Below are 15,717 nucleotides of genomic sequence, written 5' to 3' on the forward strand. Positions count from 1 at the left end.
ATCGGCCGCCGGTGTGTACATTGTTTGATGCATACAAGATATAAGAAAAATCATTAGAATATGTGATAGTGTAATGTGGAAACTTCCAAGAAAAGACAGCTCAATGTGGCCATGGAGTTACAGAGGCAAAACTCTAGCAACGCAACCTATCGTGCTCCGTTAGTTTTCATCAACGGCCACTTTCAGATTCTTTAAAAAAAATTGTCGATCTTAACAATGGTAACTAGTTGAATAAATTTGCACTCCCTTTTGATAGATTCAAGATATTTTTGTCAATATTTTATAGGATGTGTAAATATATCTAACACCCAAACAATTTTTTGTATTTGTTTTTCTAAATATATATTCCACACGTCCCACTCAAATTTTTACGTTAGGTTTGAGCACGAAATTTGGTTTGGACACGGAAGTTAAAGAATATGTATAAATAAAGTGCAAGGAAAGAAAATACCACACGGTGATTTTATCCTGGTTTCTAAATTCTGGCGTAACCTCTAATAGATTCGCTCTGTTGTGTATATGTTGTGAATTTGATGATTTCTTTAACAAAATACCTTGGTATATTTTACTTAGTGAATTTTGTAGCACTCGACGGATAAGGATTATAGTCCCGACGGATGACTCAATATCGTTCCGACGGATGATGATTTATTATCCATCGAGTGAGTAGCTTATATAACAATAAGTCTGTAGCACGTTTCTGCATACACATTGTTTAGAATCTGTAGTAGTACTTAAGTCATGTTGACTTTAACTAGATATGCAGAATAGGTTGATTAATTGTACATAAATGATGTCTTGTAATTCTGCATAGATGAAATGAAGTCTAGTGCCTGATTGCTACCCGACGGATAAACAACTATGAATTCGACAGATGATCAACAACCCGACGGATGATCATTAACTCGACGGATGATCTTGAACCCGACGGATAAAGAATTCAAATATCTGTTGACAGTGACAATACAGTCACATGCTTCGAGTGTATGCAAATGGAATGTGGTAGCCTATTCAACTAGGTTTTCGAGAACAAAGAAGCATTGCCATTTCCATGCTATTATGAAGATATTCAAAGATGCTGGAATAGAGTAATGAAGTAGCATTATATTAAACTTGATAGTTTTTGTTTTATTATCCTTTCTAATTACTTTGTAATCTTGGTGATATATAAACCAAGAAACAGCAAATAGAATATAAACTAAGGAACTAAGCAACAAAGAGAGAAACATTTGTAAGCTGCATTCTTAGCATTTCTCTCATTCTTAGTGTTATCATTTTGCAAGCAGCTGTGAGCTTTTTGCATATAGAGTTCTCTCGATATATATTATATATCTCTGGTGGAATCATTCAAATCCACCAGAAAGTTTTTAAAGACTAATGTTTTTAATTACTTGTGTTTTGATTCATTTCAAGTGATTATTCCGCATTCTGTTAATCAATTCACACTGATATATATAATTGAGTTAGAACAATTTTTATTCAAGAAAAAGTTTCAAGAATTCCATTCAACCCCCCTTCTGTAATTCTGTTATATTGTTAAGGGACTAACAATTGGTATCAGAGCAAGCTCTTGAAGAACCAAGAGTTTAAAGATCAAAACAATACAGCAAGATTGTAATAACCCCAAAAATTTTGAACTTTTTGTAACCCTTATGAATAGTGATTTTGCTGATTATGCTGAATAAGAAAACTTTTCATACCACACTTTGTAGGGGTTCTTTTATTGTTATTCTGAGATCTTATTAGTACTCTATATGGTATATAAGTGTATGTAAAGATCGTCAGAATCCAAATTCGAACACTTTGATTTTTCCTGAAAATCCACCAGATACCGAAAGAATTGAGTATAAGGTAACAGGATAAAAATGATTTAAATTCAAGGATTATAAGAGAGGATCATAAAAGGAATATAATGTATTGAGAAAGGTTAAGCGAACCCAAGTAATAAGATCCCGGGTATGATCCCTCAAACGATAAACAAAAACGAAAGTTAAGCGAACCGTATAACAGATCAGCGATCATTAGCCAAGTAATTAGGAGTTAATCAAAGAGGTTAGTGATGATGATGTCATCACACCAACAAGAAGAAGACAAGTGTGGGAAGATGACATAAGAGGATGACATAAGCATGATACAATGGGAAGGAATTGTTGGTTGATTATAAGCCACACAAATTTTACCATGGTAAAAGGTTAATTAACAACAAAACAAAGCAACCAAGCAAACACATTCATTTCTCTTCCCCCCATCTCCTTGCTCACGGTTTTTTGAAGAAAAACAAGAAGAAAAATTTCCAAACCCAAGCTCCACTCAATCATAATTCAAGAGGTTTGTTTCTTTTGATCCTATATTTCATAACTAAGAAGAGCAAGTAGTTTGAGTGCTTGAATCAAAGGTTTTCTATCTCAAACAAATCATTTTAGTTTAGGGTGAATAGTAACTTTCAAGAACAAATTTTTTATTCTTGATTTTATTTGTAAGGTCAAGGTAGCTTAAGCATAGATAAAGGCTTCCATGGGCATTCCAAGGATCTTTCATGGATTAAAAGCTTCAAGGAAGGTATAAAACTTCAAACCCTAGTTTTACTTTGAATATTTAGGAGTGGTTTTGATTAATATAGTTCATGAGAAGCATAATGCTTGTGTGTTTAAAGTTTGGTTGGGTTTGTAGCAATTTGGATGATTGAATCTTGTTTATAGTTAATGAAACTCTAGTATAAGCTTTTAGTTCATGATTAAGAGTAGTATAAATTGGAAATCTTGAGATGTTGGGGCTGTTGTAGTAGAGTATGGATGGAGTTTGGTTGTAGTAATGATTGTGGGATTGATTGTGGATTGAATTGGAGTTGTACAAATTTGGTAATCGCGTAAACATAGCCGTCGTAATGCCCGATTTACCTTAGACTGCTTTTGTTCTTAACATCAGGACCCGTGAACTCACTGTTAGGATTCGACCATTGCCATGATTAGATAGTTCATGTTACGAGCTTCGTTTTGATATGTGGTTCACTTAAATCCGATGTACGGTTTAGGAGAAACGACCGTTTTAAGTAACGGCGTTTCGCGAACGAACCATTACCCCTCGCCTTACTTTGAAACCTTGGTTAAGGCCCTTAAATGACTAATTGGAGTATGAAACAATTATGTAAAATGGATTAGGCAGTTGGTAGGGTACTCGCGAAAGAATAGCCTTAAAATTCTTAATGGTTAATTTATTAAAAATAGTGGAGCCGAGGGTACTCGAACGACTTATGTGATTCGTTAAGAGTAGAAGTGACCATAAGCGAACATTAAGGTTCAATTGGTTAAAGTCTAGTTTCTTAAGCGACCGGGGTTTAATTCCGACTTATGTTGTTGTTCATAGGTTATCAGACTCACTCTAAGCTTAAGTCTATCCGGGAACACTCAGGCAAGTTTTCTACCCGTTATACTGTTGTTGTGATGTAAATATATGTATATGCATTATCTTGTGATAAGTGCATGATTGTTATTAGCAAATCTTGCGATATATTGGAGCATGTGATATGGTATATATGCATGTCTGTTTCATAATCTTGATATCTAATTGTTGATTCAATTGCTTATAAGTTGCATAATACCTATGCTAGAGATAAGCAGTAGTTGCGTATACCCTTAGTATAGGGGACCCAAAGTTGAACATTTTTCTAAACCGGGAGTCGATGTTCCCGAGTATAATATATATTTATTTATATATATATATTGATATAGTTTTCAAAACTATTAATCGAATAAGGTTTATTCGATAACTTTATTTTATTTAATGAATATTATTTTGAATATTCATTCGAGGACTTATGACTCCGCTTACTTTATTTAATGAATATTATTTTGAAAATTCATTTGAGGACTTATGACTCCACTTACTTTATTTAATGAATATTATTTTTGAATATTCAATCAAGGACTTATGACTCCGCTTATTTTATTAAATAATATTCTTTATTTTATTAAAGAATAGTGTTTCGATAATCAAACTTATTTTCGATTATTCAAATAAAGATCTTACTTTCGTATAAGTATATCTTTGGTTATTCGTTATTCATTTCAAGTATGAGTTTTTAAAACTTCTACTTCAATTATTTTTATAAGGATTATCCTTATGGGTATATTATTTAAATAATAATATTCAGATATTTTCTAATATATCGGGACTAATTTATTTCATTAAATCAGCATTACCCCAAACATTCTTAAAAATGTTTTCGAGTCTTCAAAATGATTTTAAAAGTTAGAGCGGATCCCAAAACTCGTTTTCAAATTTAAGATCTTCCTTTCGAAGGGGATTTAAAAACTCGCTTTTAAATTAAGGGATCCGGCTCTGTGGTGTATTTTATATTCGCAACGATGTTGCTGTTTTGATAAATGAATTGATTACTTACCCAACGTTCGGGAAGTAAGTCCATCTAATTGAGTCGACATAAGCGACAGGCCGGGGTACGGTCTATCAAAGTGTAAGTGGCTGGGTTGCAGCCCATCAACGCGTAAGAGGCCGGGTGGCGGTCCAGCACAAGGTCCTAATGAGGCCAGGGTAATGACCGGTGGGGGATTCATCCATCTACTAGTAGAAAAGGTTACTTATTGGTATCTTTGCCTGATCAGCAAGATATCGGGTTTATGCCAAAATTCTTTTCTTTCCAAATTTATTGGATATTACAACTCTGTTCATACTTTACATGATAGAGATTTTCAGGAAATGTATTAGAGATATATATGGATATATATCGGGACTTAATGAAGTATCTCGTAACTTCATTTCTTTTGAATGATATTTCAAAGATTGAATCTATTCAAATCTTATCTTGTATTCTCATCTATGTGATGAACTTTTGAAACTAATTATATCTTGAACGGTGGTAGTTCAAGTAGTATTCGGAAAAGATATAAGTATATTGGAGTATCTTGTAACTTCATCTTTTCAACTTATATTTGGTTAATGATTATCTTATGCATGATAAAGATTTTCACAAAAACGGAGACAAGGTTAGATATATGAGATCACCTTGCAACGATATTTTTATACAGTTATAAACTGGAACTCTGTGTACATTATACATGTCAGAGGATTTCAAAGATTTTGAGTAGTATATATGTATATATATATACTGAATATTTTGCGACTTGTCGCGTTAAGATATCAACTTGGTTCATTTCTTCTTGACCAAGACTTTTATGAGTACTATGAGAATGCTCATATATTGTTAATTATTATATATATTATTTCGGTGGGCTTGTTGCTCACCCTTGCTTTCTTCTTTCATCACACAACAACAGATAGACAAGATGAACAGGACCAAGCTCCCAATTCGTGAGCGGATAGGAAACGTTTCGCAGTTTCCTGTAGGCGTTGATGCCGTTGTAGCTGAGGTAGGAGCTACCAGTAGGCTAGGCTTTCAACTTTTGTTGTGCCAGACTTATGTATATTTATGAATTGTAATAATGGCAAAGAATATGTAAATTATTCAGAAACCCTTTTTATGATGAAATGGTTTATAATTGTGGAATAAAATGACTTGTGTTATTTTTGGATATTCATCTCTGAGACTATAACTTGTGGTGTGTGTGTGTATATTGTGGGGTCACAGTACGCAGTAGTTGATTGTTTATTAAGATTAAGTATTGATAAGGGAAACGGAACTCGTGACAACCCAAATCCCCGACCCCGGATTTGGGGGTGTTACAGAAATGGTATCAGAGCTAAGCGTTATAAACCTCAGAGAGGAAGTGACGTTAAAATAATAAGTTCACTAAGATAAATAAGAACTCTTTCCAAGTTCATAGTCGGAGTACCTAACGTAGTACTGACAGTTAAAACCCTTATGGGAACCCTTATAAATATCATGATAAAAGCGTAGTTTATTATCGTATATGGTAGCGGGACTCCGAACCCTGAGGTTGAGGAGCAACAACGCGATGATGTTTTATTAATTATTGGAGATCAGATTGTGGATTCGATAGAGCGTCCTAACACGGGACCGGATGATGTTCATATTGAGGATGTAGCGGTTAAAGATGTTGTCCTAGAAGGGATTATTGCTGAGAAGGATTCCGTGGAGGATCCTGACAAGAATGAATAAAGGACCATTGAGGAATTGATGACCATGGTCAGGGCGACTACCAGAGGTAGGATTGGCTGGTCACTACCGGAGGTTCATTCAAGTTTGTAAAGATAGTAGCCCCTTTAACGCGGCTTACTCGTAAGACTGAGAAGTTTGAATGGACAGAGAAATACGAGAAAAGCTTTTAACAACTAAAGCAAAGGTTGGTGGCGGCCCCTATGTTGCCGTTATCGGATGAAAAAGGAGATTTTGTGAATTGTAGTGACGCTTCACATAAGGAATTAGGGTGCTTCTTATACAGCACAACAAGGTAATCGCGTACGCGTCAAGACAATTAAGGAAATATAAAATTCGATATCCCCACCCATGAGCTTGGGCTCGTGGAAATAGTTTTGCCCTAAAGATTGGAGGCACTACTTGTATGGAGAGAAGTGCGAGATTTACACAAGCCATAAGTGCTCTAGTACATTTTCACGCAGAAAGAGCTCAACATGCGCCCGAGGAGGTGGTTAGAGCTAATCAAGGATTACGATTATGAGATTCTTTATCATCCAGGGAAAGCCAAAATGGTGGCTAATACCCTTAGTATAAAGGAGAGACTCAAGATGAAAATATCTTTGGGAGAGTTGATAAGAGATTTTGAGAAAATGGAAATAGAAGTGAAGGTAACCGGAGCCGGTACCGAAACGCTGTTTGAGATTGCAATACAGCCCGAATTATCGAAAAAGATCATATTGTGCCAAGAAAAAGTGATGAATGAAGGTAGAAAGTCAATGACTGGAGAAGAGATTAATACCAAGAAAGATGATAAGGGAATAACGAGGTATTCCTACAAAATTTGGGTTCCAAACGTTTAAGAGCTTAAGGACTGGATCTTAGATGAAATCCATAGCTCGAGGAATAAGATTTAGGGCAAACCCCGAATGTGATAGTCAGGGAGGTTGCCATTAAGAAAGAAGGAGCCCATAACATAATGAAGTGGAAAACAAGGATTTTAACGTATAAGATAACCCCAAGTATGGGAGAAGGATGAAGCATTTCATACTAAGGAAACAGAAAGTCGAGTAAGGAAAGGAGACCCAAGACGGTACTCCTATACAGAAATTCATGGACCTGTCTAAAGAGAACTTAGACTATTATCCCCAACCACCACCCTGAGGAGACAGTGCGGTGGGAAATTCTTTCAGGACCTTTAAGTCGCTAAGCTCTCAGAGTTCCAAGGAACAAGCGAACCCAGTAGAGGCGAGAGCCTGGCTAAAGAAAATACAGGAATCATTTGAGATTCTAAATGATGGACGAATCATAAAAGACTTTTTTTGTCACTTACCCTCCTAAGAGAGAGGCCACCCGCTGGTGAAAGACCAAGAAAGGCACGAAGCCAGAGGTTAGAATAAACTGATTAAAGTTCAGTCAATTGTTTTCGGGAAAGTAATTTCCAAGGTTATGGAGATAGTGTAAAAGCTTTAGAGCCGAAACAAAGGCGGACAAGTATGATAAATTATGAATCTAAGATTGTAAAAGTTGTCAAGATTTGTTCTGAGGACTAGAATCCCAGAATGACGGGATGTTTGAAATCAATGCTTATGTTGTGTTGGTTCATGAAATGATTGTAAGAGAAAGGAAAATAAAAAGAAACTGAAGTGGAAAGGAATATAAAGACAATAGAGTTTGAGGAATGATAAGGGAGTTGGGTATGAGGAAACCCTAAAGACTCATAGTAATAGAAATAAAAAGGTATGTAATCATCAGGAGGAGGGTGATTCACCATGAGTTAAAGTTGATGGTTGAAGGCATAAGAGATATATATATTGTACCCCCTTTAAGTTGGGAGGATTCGAGGAAACCTTGAGATAGTTCGAATGATAAACAATGAGACGCGGATAGACTGAGGAGGCAAGAAAGTAAGAAATTAGGAAATTGGATGAAGGAAGTGACCTTCAAGAATGTGAAGTGTAAGTAACACATGTGGCTTGATACCCAGAAAGGGAGACTCCAGGTATAAAAGATATCTCATCATTGAGATGACTGTTGAGACAAACAACAAAAGTAAATGACGATTTAGTAAATAGAAGTTCACGTTGAACACAACCAATATCTTCCAGAACATCCATATGATCATTACCGAATCAGGCAAGAAAAGTGGATAACCATTATTGTCTTTTGGAGGCCATATGGATTGACCTCATTTTGGATAAGGATACTATTATGAAATTTGGTATGGAATATCGAGGTGGAAATGATTGAATAAGATACCCTTATCAGGGATATATGACTTGATTTATCCATGGAAGGATGTAAGTACCTTTTTAAAGGTGGAATTAAGGATATAACCTCAATAACTTGAGATGAACCATGGGAGAATGCATAAATGTTGACATTTCACCCTTAATAGGGACATTATGAGTTTGGGTAATACGGAATGAAGGATTAAGGCAACAACAACCTTTAAAGATCAGTAGAGAAATTTTTCAGAAGTACATAGACAATGGTTCTAGTATTAGTAAATGGTATTTTGATATGCCCTGTATCTAGGGAATACAGGAGGAACGATTCGAGGATAACCTTAGAGGTTTTACAAGGAAAAAAAAGGTAATATTCAAAGTTCTCAAGAATAGAAATTTTGATAAAGGAAATGTGACAAAATTATAATAATGCCAGGTGGGCACGTGTTGAACCATAAGAAAGTATAGATCGACCCAATGAAGGTCGAGATTGGTGAAAATGAGAAGGACCCAAGATAAGAGACGTCCTAAGTATGATCGAGAGTTAGTCGTGACAATGTTCACATCTAAAGACTAAGGCAATGACTTATGGAAAAATGGTGATTTTTTTTCTCACTAGGATTTAAGAAAAGCATTTTCACATAAACAGTGATTGAAATGAGGTAGAAAATTTAGTTGGAGGTGGTTAAAATGACATTGATTGTAAGAAAAGTTTACTATCAGGAAAGGCCAAAGAGGTGGCCGACACTTTAAATGTAAGAGGATAATTATAGGCGCTCGTGCCAGAGGAATACAGTGATGATGGTTGAAGCCGTGAAGGTTGTATTATGGTTTGGAAGATTGACATTCCTTCTGATGACTATGCAATACCCAACCATAGTAGTAGTTTGGTAAAGGTTTAATTCGTGTAATCGCCATGAGCGGGCTACCTATCTTAGAAGGTACTATCTTGAGATAAGCCAGGACCATGTTACGAAAGGTCTAAATGAACCTTTGAGATTTATGTCTCCTAATAAAGACATATGATTAAGAATGGTATTAACCTGCTATCGTTGCTTTGATTGAAACTCTTCTGCAATTTTATCTGCTTCATGTCATGAATGTACGTCAGGATCTGGAGTGTTCTTCATGAATCATGAATGGTGATTATGTTAACTCCTTAAAAGATTTTGATACGGAAGATATAGACTCCGTATGATTAGATATTAAGATTTCGAGGAAAGCAAATGACTACAGTAGGTCAGCGATGGACCATAGTAATGCATCAATGATTCTGCGAGTAATGAGTTGATTACAACTGTAAGAGTTGTATTCAGGTTTGGATGTTGAAATTGAGTACCACTAATCGGGTCGTGGTGATGTATAAGTTATCATTGATAGACTAATTAAGTCGATTATTTACCTATGAATATTTATTCCTTCTTATCGATAAAGAGTAGTATTACTATACGAAGAAGGTTGCGGTGTAGCAATGGATTCCAGTAACGATGATATCTAGAACAAAATCCCTTATTCGAGTTTCGATGTCAAGGGAGTTTAAAAAGTGAGTGTTTATGAGCTCGAGCAAGAGCATGGGTCCATGGAATGATGGACGGAATAGTAAATATTCTGGCACATGAAATGCGATGCTATAATACCTGATGTTGATATATATACGTATATGTTTTGTTCTCCTATGACAAACCTCTATAGTTCAGAGGTAGATTCCAAGCCAGATATTTTATGGCAGTATATTTTATATATATACAATTCTCTTCAATTCATTCTTTTCTCTCCTTTTCATTTTGTATAAGCTGAGAAGAACAACCCTTCCAGAAGGGGAGGTATTGCCGAATGACTATCTATATGTGTGATAGAAGCCTAGTAGGATACCATATGTTGTTTAATTGCTTGTCAAGTACTAAAGGCTGGCCACCTTCTGTACTAACTATGCGATATAACAAGTGTTCATGATCATAGTGATCTCTCAATAAATTCTTTTACTTCTATATGAAGGACCAAGCTTTTGAAGATAGAAGCAGCTAGAAAGGAGTAGTATCAGCGCGGTAGTTTTCCGAATCTAACGCGTTCATGATACTAAGGTTGACGCGGTTATTAAAAGGTTATAGAATACTAACAAGCAAAAGTGTAACCAATATAGTATTATGTACGGAAGATAGTAATGACTACGAACAAGAAAAGAAGGAGTATTGAGAAGCAAAAGCTATAGTGTTAGAAGCTATTATGAGAGTCTGTGTAATAGACTTGAAAGAATTTGGAATGACCATTTATCGCGGATTGAGTTTTCTCACGACAATAGATCGTATGTCAGGTATCGAGATGTCGCCTTATGAGATCCTTGAGGGAAGACAATGTCGATCTCCCTTATGTTAGGATGAAGTTGTAGAGCGCAAGATGCTCGTACCAGCAGCGGTCCAAAGAACCAAGGATATAATAGATCTAATCAGAGGACGGCTGGTAGTAGCCCAAGATGGACATAAGAAGTATGTTGATTTGACACGAAAGGACAAGGAATAGGAAGTAGGGGACCTAGTGTTGTTATAGGTATTCCCATGGAAAAGATGGATGTGGTTCGGAAAGAAAGGAAAGCTAAGCCCACGAAGTGTTGGACCCTTGGAGATATTAAGATGTATTGGGAAGTTAGCATATGAGCTAGCCCTACCCCCGAACCTGTAGCAAGTTCATAACATGTTCCACGTATCAATGTTAAGGAAGTGTAATTCAGATGCCAGACAAATAGGAGCATATGAGCGCATAGACATGCAACCAGACGTAACCTATATGGAGCAACCAGGAAGGGTTATAGATTGAAAAGGAACAAGTGCTTAGGAGAAGGGTTATCAAACTAGTCAGAGTTTGATGGTAGAACCACAATGTAGGAAAATTTACTTGAGAGTTAGAAAGTGCAATGCTTAGAGAGCATCCCTATTCATTTTCTATCCGATTCCGGGACGGAATCCTTTTAAGGAGGGGAGACTGTAATAACCCCAAAAATTTTGAACTTTTTATAACCCTTATAAATAGTGATTTTGCTGATTATGCTGAATAAGAAAACTTTTCATACCACACTTTGTAGGGGTTCTTTTATTGTTATTCTGAGATCTTATTAGTACTCTATATGGTATATAAGTGTATGTAAAGATCGTCAGAATCCAAATTCGAGCACTTTGATTTTTCCCGAAAATCCACCAGATACCGAAAGAATTGAGTATAAGGTAACAGGATAAAAATGATTTAAATTCAAGGATTATAAGAGAGGATCATAAAAGGAATATAATGTATTGAGAAAGGTTAAGCGAACCCAAGTAATAAGATCCCGGGTATGATCCCTCAAACGATAAACAAAAACGAAAGTTAAGCGAACCGTATAACAGATCAGCGATCATTAGCCAAGTAATTAGGAGTTAATCAAAGAGGTTAGTGATGATGATGTCATCACACCAACAAGAAGAAGACAAGTGTGGGAAGATGACATAAGAGGATGACATAAGTATGACACAATGGGAAGGAATTGTTGGTTGATTATAAGCCACACAAATTTTACCATGGTAAAAGGTTAATTAACAACAAAAACAAAGCAACCAAGCAAACACATTCATTTCTCTTCCCCCCATCTCCTTGCTCACGGTTTTTTGAAGAAAAACAAGAAGAAAAATTTCCAAACCCAAGCTCCACTCAATCATAATTCAAGAGGTTTGTTTCTTTCGATCCTATATTTCATAACTAAGAAGAGCATGTAGTTTGAGTGCTTGAATCAAAGGTTTTCTATCTTAAATAAATCATTTTAGTTTAGGGTGAATAGTAACTTTCAAGAACAAATTTTTGATTCTTTATTTTATTTGTAAGGTCAAGGTAGCTTAAGCATAGATAAAGGCTTCCATGGGCATTCCAAGGATCTTTCATGGATTAAAAGCTTCAAGGAAGGTATAAAACTTCAAACCCTAGTTTTACTTTGAATATTTAGGAGTGGTTTTGATTAATATAGTTCATGAGAAGCATGATGCTTGTTAAGGCGAAAACACGCGCTAATATTCACGCAAGTATACGCGTTCGCAAGTAATATAGAATATTTTCTAGTTCGTTCCCTCAAAGACTCAGACTAAATTATTGTCTAATTAAACTCACTCACCAATGTATGATTACTTCTCAATGTTAAGACACTAACACTTAAAATTGTTGATTAAATATTAACTATAATTAACTACTTAATTAATCACTTAACTAACACTTCAATTTATCAATAATAAAACACTCATGAGATCACAACTTCATTATTACTTCCTTCTATAGCCATTGTTATTACCTTTAGCATGTGACATTGATGATATTAATCGAATAACACGAAAATGATAAAAGCCAACTTTCATTGTACTAATACCATTCTACCAAGCATCCACAATTAAGATAGAAGTTGAATAGTCATCAATTATGTTGAGTTCCTATATGTCTACAGAAATTGACAACACAACGATTTAAGCACAAGTTATTCCTTTTGATTACATAGGGCAAATAAAACTGTTAGAGTTACCCACTAATCATGCACAACGTACATGAACCTATGCTAGCATGGCAAGTTCTAAATCTTAAGATCCACCGTCGCTTCACAAGAGATTAACACCCTATCTTATATGTTCGCGACGCACATAAGACGAATACGCACAACCAATACTAGATATCATGCAATCATCACACACTAAAGTATTAAACGATTAACTAAGAATTCCATAATAAATCCGTTGCAACCCCATGATCACGATTAGCCCATAATAGAACTTATCGTCATCATGGGTTCATATGAAATCATGATAAACAAACACAAGAAAATAATAACTAAACTAATTATATTAAAATAGAGTACGTCACAAGAGTAAATAAGTTCAAAGCAAGAAAACTAGCATCCAACGTTACAACGAAACAAGAATCACAAGAAGATATGCTTCCTCTTCGTTGCGGTGTGCTAAATCGGTCTTCTTCCTTATCTCCTTCACTTCTTACGTAAAACACAATCTTCTTTTTTAATCCCCCCTTGTGAAAACGTCTCAAATCTACTTATATAATAGTCCCATAAAACTCAGATTACATAGAAGTGGAAACCAAACAGAAGTAGAAGTCCTAAAATAATTTGTCTTTTTTCCCGACCCTGCGCGGCCGCTCAGCATAGCTGAGCGGGCGCTCAGCTTGCTGCGCGGCCGCTCAGCAATGCTGAGCGGGCGCTCAGACCTCTACTGGAAAAAATCTGATTTTGCTCCGTTTCTTCGCCGTAATCTGCCCGTTTCTTTCCTCTCGCAATGGTGAACACATGCCAAGGCTTATTCTTGATGATTCCTCCCCCGAAATGCAACTAAAACCCTGAAATGCATAAACACTAGAAAAACGCATCAAATACACAAAATACTTGATTTCAAGACACCAATTTAAGCCATTTTAAGACGTTCTAAGTGGTATAAAATGCCACTTATCACACCCCCAAACTTAAATCGATGCTTGCCCTCAAGCGTCACAGACTCAAAAACAAATAAAAATATGCATGAATGCAATCTATATGAAAATGCAGCGATCCCCCTTATTACAATTAACCAACCAAATTGCCACATCTCAACGAATGCAGTTAGACAACTAAAGATCAATAAACTCATGCAAACGGACATACAGCCAGAAACGTGGTGTATGCAAATGCTTAACAGATATGCTTCGGAACTAGACCAATTACTATGACTAGACTATCCCCAAGGCAATCCTACGATTATACAAAGAATAAAAAATTCTAGGCACAAAGTGATATACAACACTACAAGAACTCTGGAGCTTATTACGGAATCGTGCTTTTTATTTACAACTCAAATGCTTATTTGACCGTGCAATGAGTGAGGTCCACAAAAGACTTATACAATGGTATCCATGTAACGAGCATTAGGTTAGCGGATCCCAGACTCTAAAAGCCTTAGGTCACTAGGCACAAAGTCCCCTAAGAACTTAATAACTCGAATACCAAAGAGCACACTCTTGATCAATTATGCATAAACTAATTTTTTTTTTTTATAACTTCTGAGCAAGTGCGCTTCGCTCCATCTTGCTCAACCCTAGACTACTCGCACCATATGTGAGCCGGCTACTAGCCATTTGACGCCTAGCCACAACTAGCAACAACTTCCATATTTTTTTCTCCAATTTTTTTTTCTTTTTCATGCCTTTATCACTAAGAACCTATAATCGAATTCTAAGCATAATAAGTAGATTGACCTTGAAAACAACCAAATCATAACAACAATCTAGCCCTTACGCATTCTCTAAGACTTAGTGGACTTACAATTGTTTCTAGCATGCATATCAACCTACACGACTTAATATCACTTTAATGCTATCACTACACTCGCATCAATATCACAATTCAGTCGATAAATCATTACAAAAGGGATCATGGTAAATGCTTGAGCTACATGACATTCATAACAAAAAAAACTATATGGCATAAATTATGCAACTATATGAACTAAACTATCATGAATATGCAACTATATGACACACACACAATATTCCTTAACTACCACCCCCAAACTAAAAATCTTCACTGTCCTCAGTGAAAGTAGTAGAAAGGAACACAGGGTATACCTACTCGGAGTCATCATCATCATCACCCTCAGTGGGTGGAGTATCAGGCGGCGGGTATGCAGAGTCCTCACCAAAAACTGGCCACTGGATATCAGCTCCAAGGCCTCGAAAAGCAGTCCCTAACGCAAGAGTGAGCTCCTGAGCAAACCTGCTCTGCGTCTCATACATGGCATCCATCCTCCGTGAAAGCCTCCTATACTGGGCATCAACCATCCCAGCACCCTCCTGAGCTCTCGAAGAACCAGCCTCATCACGTCCTGGCCTAGCCATAGTAGCACCTCGTGCTGGACGCCCTCCTGGAAGACGATAACCCAGCCCATGCTCCTCAGGCTCACCATCGGTCCACTCCTGCATCCCATTCAGAGTGCCAGAATCAATCGGAGCTGCTGGCAACTGCAACTGCTCATGAGCCGGCCAGTTCACTCCCACTGCTCGGCATAGCTTCGTAACCGTAGATGCATAAGGGATGTTCATATGCTTCGCTCCCCTCAAAAACTTCAGAATTCCTTGGTAGATAAACTCACCAAGGTCCACATAGTATTCCTCATTCAGAATTCCCCACAACAACTGTGCTCTCTCAACTGTGACCTCGTGTGCATGCGAAGAAGGCAAAATATTAGCACAAATAAATGCATTCCATGCACGGGCATACCTGTTCATGGCGATCGCCAGAAAGTGACGATACTCATTAGTGCCGGTCCTGAAGGTCCAAACTGTGCCCGGTCGACAGAGAGTCGCACAAATCAAATCCAAGTCAAAATCCTCAGCAGTCTTTTCATTCCAGTTCTCCTCCTCGGGTTTCCTCTCTCG

This window comes from Apium graveolens, chromosome 1 (assembly GCF_009905375.1).
Source record: "Apium graveolens cultivar Ventura chromosome 1, ASM990537v1, whole genome shotgun sequence".
Classification (NCBI taxonomy): Eukaryota; Viridiplantae; Streptophyta; class Magnoliopsida; order Apiales; family Apiaceae; genus Apium; species Apium graveolens.